Here is a 6,000-nt window from a genome sequence, read left to right on the forward strand (position 1 = left end):
GCTTGTGTTACACGCTGTAGGGTCTTGATGCCGACATCCGCATTCTGCAGCATGAAGGGCGCCGTCATTACGGGGTCCCCGCTTTTTACCCGGTCTCGAGCGCGCCACATCGCTTGTGCAGCAGCAATCTCTGCTGTTGCTGGCTTTTAAAGAAAAAGCACCAGCGGCCGCGGAGCCCTTTGCCGTGGCCATTACCATTAGGCATTACGAGTCCGAAGGCCAAACCGCTCATATAATAACAGACTCGCAACACGCGTGTCCAAACTTCCTGAGAGGACGAGTTCCCAAGCACGTCAGCCGGCTCATGGGCACTACACCTCTCTCCAAACATCAGCAAATCACCTGGACTCCAGGCCAAGAGGTACTGGAGGGAAATGAGGGGGCACATGCTCTAGCTCGAGGCATCATGAAACGAGCGGGGCCACAAACCCTGCCCGCTTTTATCCCTCTACCTTCTAGGTATAACGAACGCCCCAAGTTTCAGTGTCTTCAAAGGAGACACTTCTCTCCACCGCATAGCAAATTAGACACCCCAGATGCCGTCTCTCGGCGGCAGATACAGACGAACACATTTCCAAACCTCCATAGACTACATCTGATGCACCCAACATTATACTCCGACACCTGTCCCTGGAGCCGGGCCCGCCCTACACTCTTCCATATTTCGTGAGGATGAGGGCCAAACCAAACACTCTACAGACAGAAAACACGTCTTTCTTCCTCCTTCTTCTTAATCCTATCTCGGAGGTAGATGGAAGAGGCGCATGCTGGAGCGAGCGACGCGCCTGTAGGGGAGAGACGGACAGTTGAAAATTTAGCACGACAGGCTGCCGGGCGCCGAGCAAGGGGCAGTATTTGTTTGCACACTTCCTAGCGTTAACCGCAACTTGGCCTCTCTCATCCACTCGCCGCGGTGGCTCTCTGTTTAGGGCTCTGGGCTGCTGATCCGGAGTTCCAAGGATCGAACCCGACCACGGCGGCCGCGTTTTGATAGAGGCGAAACGCTAAGGCGCCCGTGTGCTGTGCCATGTCAGTGCACATGAAAGACCCCCAGGTGGTCGAAATTATTCCGGAGTCCTCCACTGGCCACCTCTTTCTTCCTTTCTTCTTTCACTACCACTCTATCCCTTCCCTTACGGCGCGGTTCAGGTTTACGCCGATATGTGAGACAGATACTGAGCTGTTTACTTTCCTCAAAAACCGATTTTTCAATTCTTTTTTCATTCATCTTGCAGCATCCTTTCCCTCCTCTTGTCCGTCCACCCCTTCCATTCCCGCCACTTGCGGAGAACCGGCTCGGACGTGGCGTGGATCGGACGCTCGCGCGAACGCTCCTCGCTTCACCCATGCCCACCGCTGAATTCAGCGACGGTCAACACCGCTCTTGCCTGGATTTCGTCTTCGAAGCTCGGATAACGCCGTCGGACGCATCGGCAAGTCCCTTTTTGCCTGTTTCTGCGGACTTTTCTGCGTTTCGGCTCTCGCCGGTACGCACGGCCCGCTAGGCCCACGCCAGGCCTAGCGACCCCGCTCTGACGGGGCTGTGCCGCATTATCTGAGTGGGATCTTCCTCCAACACTGGACATGGAAGTCACCGTGGAGGGGGCTGACATTAGCCCCGAAGAAGTTTCGCACCAATATGGTTGGTTCACCGTCGGTGAATCGAAACGCTCCGGTCACGAACGCCAAAGGAATAACCCCGCGGCACACAATGGAACCGATCGCGCCCAGGGACAGGGCAGCATGCGGCACTCTGCCGACTCCTCTGCGAAAAAGCTTGGCCGACGACTTGCTCGACAATCGGTGGCGTCGAACCTACCTCGCCTACCCAAGGGCCTAACCAAATTGATATTCCGGCCATCGGGCGGCCTCCGTATACTCGAGAGCTGTGGCCAACTCGGCATCTTTCAACTCATCCGGGACGCCGCGGGCCTCACCTTGGCAGAATCATCTGAAGGCTGCATGCTATTCAACTTCAAGCAACACACCATACTGGTGGCCACCCATTCCGCGGTACGAGTCGAACGCTACTTAAACATCAAGGAGCTCATCTACGGCGCGAACAAGATCGCCATCACCTCGTATGTCGCCACGCCGGATGGCAGTGGTAAAGGAGTGATCCAAGGCGTTCCGAAACATCTATCGGACGCTGACATCCTTGCGAACCTTCAGCATCCAAGGAATCCTCCAATATGTGGAGTCCGGCGCATGGGTGCGCAGTCGCAGACGGTCCTCATTCTCTTCAACGGTGAGCGAGTTCCCCGTTGGATCAGCTTCGGTGGCGGCATGATTCGCTGCTGCCTCTACAAAAAAAAATACGAAGTGTGTTCTTTGTGCGGACAACTCGGACATCGCAAAGACGTTTGCCCGGACCCGAAAAACGCTCGCTGCCGCGGATGCGGCGTGGCCAATCCTCCTGAGACACATAGCTGCGAGCCTGAGTGTGCCTTGTGCGGTAAGGGCCATGAACTGGGCAGCAACAAATGCCGTGAAATCTACCGCACTCCATACATTGTCAGCAAACGCCGCTGGGAACAGGAACGCCAACATCTGACCCAGCATAGCCAAGAGTCGCCGCAGTCTAAAGAGCGACGCAGCCGCTCCAAAAGCAGGGGACGAACAAATTATAGACATCGATCCAGCTCCTTTCCACGACTGGAACCGAGAGGCCGGTCCGCCTCCAAATCCAGGACTCCTTCACACCAGCCACGGAACCCCGGTTTGAACCAGGACGCCATCGGCACGCAAAAGGTAGGCTGGGCAGATAAAGCCTCCCAGAAATCTAACTCCAAGCCCTCTGAGCTAGCAGACCTGAAAGTGCTGGTAGGGAAATTACTTCGTGAGGTCGAGGACCTAAAGAAAGAAAATGCCGCTCTAAAACAGCAACAAATGCAGGCTGGGTCACCGCCTACGACCGATGGCGCCAATAAACCTACCCCTCTACCTCCGCCGGAGCGGACATGCATGCTGAATCAACGCGGGCACCCCCGCCTAAGCGAAAAGCAGGCGATTCCCTGTCCAAAGGCCAAACACTAGCCGACACCATTCACAAAATTGAAGAAGCGCAAACGCAGACTAACAGCACCCTCATTCAAGTGCAGCTTACAATGACTTCCATCATGGAAGAATTATGCAGACACCGGCAGGAATTAACTTAGGCAGCTGGCAGCATGAAGCAGAGAGCAGGCTCCTTCCTCAAAAAATTCGCAAACCCGCTTCTTCTGAAGCGGTATCCGACTAGCAACAACATGGCGCCACAACCCAATTACACCATCTGGCAGTGGAACTGCCGAGGATTTAGCCGCAAACGAGCTGTACTCCAACAATTCCTCAACAATAGGGACGGACCGGACTTAATCGCACTACAAGAGACACAAACTAATAGCAAGCTAGCTGGGTATCAATCCTTTTCATCGGGGGGTGGAACGCTTGGAGTCACGACTCTTGTCAAACGAAATATTGCGGTAGTACAGCACGATACCCCAGTCACAAATGTCACACACGTGCTAGTCGAATTAATTCCGCCTAGGAAACCCGACCACAGTCTGTGCTGAATGTCTATTGCAGCCCAAAGTTACGGAAAGCAAGCTTCGGCCCGCTTTTTCAGGCGACCCTGAAGCTCGCAGGCAATCACCCCGTCATTTTCACGGGAGACTTTAATGCCCAACACCCGGCTTGGGGTTACGCACAGGAGGACATTAAAGGTAGAAAACTGTGGCTCACCGCACAACAGTGTGGGTTGACTCTTCTTACAGATCCACTAGTCCCCACCCGCTGCGGTAACAGTGTTTCCAGGGATACGTCTCCCGATCTGACTTTTGCTAAAAATTCGGGCACTCCAACATGGATAAACACTCAACAAAATTTCGGCAGCGATCACTACATATTGGAAATAGTGACCTCAACTGGCCCCAAACGTCGTAGCGCTCGAGCCCCCACCCTTATCGATTGGGACGCGTTCCGCGCTAAAAGAGCCGCCCGAGAAGCTGATACCCCCGAAATACTAGACAGATATCTGGGCACAGGATCTTTGTCAAGATGCCAAAGCAGTCACCCATACGTTAGACCAGGCTGACCACCTGGAGATTGCGGACAGCCGGCTTCTTCACCTAAGGGAGGCAAAGAGAGGACTCGAGAACCGACTCAAACGACAGCGGTGGAACCGCAATCTGCGCAGAAGAATAGCTAGGCTAAACAAGGAGATCGAGGATCATGCAGCTAAACTTACTCAACAAAACTGGGATGACATATGCAACCAAATGGATCGCAATATGGGAGTCTCTAAGACTTGGCACTTGCTCCGTCATCTACTTGACCCTACAGGTAGCAGAACCACCCAGAGGCAGAACCTGCAGAAGCTTGTGCATGAGTATGCAGGCCCACCAGAGGACCTTTTCCTTGAGCTTAAAGATAGATATATTGGCAATGCTCCTATCCAAGCCTTCCCAGATTATGCTGGTCCGGAAAACACGCAGCTCGACTCCCCCATTACTGTGGATGAGGTTAGGGCAGAGATTGCCAGGCTAAACTGCAAATCCGCCACTGGCCCCGATGCAGTATCCAACAAGATCCTCCGCAACCTGGATGAAGTGTCGCTACAATCACTAACTGAGTATATGCAGAAATGTTGGTCGGAGGGCTCCATCCAACAAATATGGAAAACGGCAGAGATCATTCTCATCCCAAAGCCAGGGAAGGCACTCAGCCTTGAGAACCTCAGGCCGATTTCGCTCACGTCTTGTGTAGGTAAGCTCATGGAGCACGTAGTTCATACCCGCCTCAACCGGTTTATGGAGGAGAACGAGCTGTACCCTCCAACCATGATTGGATTTCGACCAAAACTTTCTACGTAGGATGTAATGCATCAGCATCAGATTATTGAGGCAAAAACGCGGGACACCAGAATAATTCTTGGACTTGACCTGGAAAAGGCCTTTGACATTGTCAGACATGATGCGATCTTGGAGAACCTTCATGAACTCGGGGTGGGAGCCCGCACCTTCAACTATATCCGCGACTTTCTTTCAGGTAGAAAGGCGCATTTTCAAGTAGGAGGTCTCCACTCGCATGACCTTCCCCTCGGCAACAAGGGCACCCCGCAGGGACCGGTCCTATCACCATTTCTCTTCAACGTTGCAATGTTGAAACTTCCACACCTATTAGCGCAGGTTCCGCAACTCCACCACAGCCTCTATGCTGACGATATCACCTTGTGGACCGCCGAGGGCAATGATGCCGACATCGAGGAGAGACTACAGCATGCAATAGATATCGTGGGGAACTATGTAGACCCTAGGGGGCTGCGGTGCTCTCCAGCCAAATCTGAATTTCTCATATTCCGCAACATCAGATCCCTCGCGCAAACCCCACCTGCCATCGAACTCAGTATTCGCGGAGTCCCCATTCCTCGAGTGCCCAAAATTAAAATCTTAGGCCTAATTCTACAAGAACACGGCTTAAATGGTGACGTAATTCGGAAGCTTCAGGGAACCTCGCAGCAAATTATGCGACTCATTCGCCGCATTAGTAACCGCCACTCGGGTTTGAAGGAAAGCAATACTCTCCGTTTAGTACAAGCCTTTGTGATAAGCCGCATAGCTTACGTATGCCCTTACCTACATCTCAAGTCAGCTGAAAAAGAAAAAGTGGACGCCATAATCAGAAAATGCGTCAAACAGGCAGTTGGGCTACCCATGCACACAGCGACTGAGAAAGTGTTAGGTCTCGGTCTTCATAACACCCTAAGCGAGATTATTGAAGCGGTAACCGTCTCGCAGTACGAACGACTATCGGCCACACCAACTGGCAGACACATTCTGTCCACACTAGGCATAACATACGAACGACAAGGCGGACCCACAACTGACCTTCCCAAACATATACGCCAGCTTCTGGTCATTCCTCCACTACCTCGGAACATGCACCCAGATTTCCACGCTGAACGTCGTACAGAGAGAGCCAAATCATTAGGCAAACGCTTTCTTAATGATACCTCTGTGG

Source organism: Amblyomma americanum, chromosome 1 (genome assembly GCF_052857255.1).
Source record: "Amblyomma americanum isolate KBUSLIRL-KWMA chromosome 1, ASM5285725v1, whole genome shotgun sequence".
Lineage (NCBI taxonomy): Eukaryota > Metazoa > Arthropoda > Arachnida > Ixodida > Ixodidae > Amblyomma > Amblyomma americanum.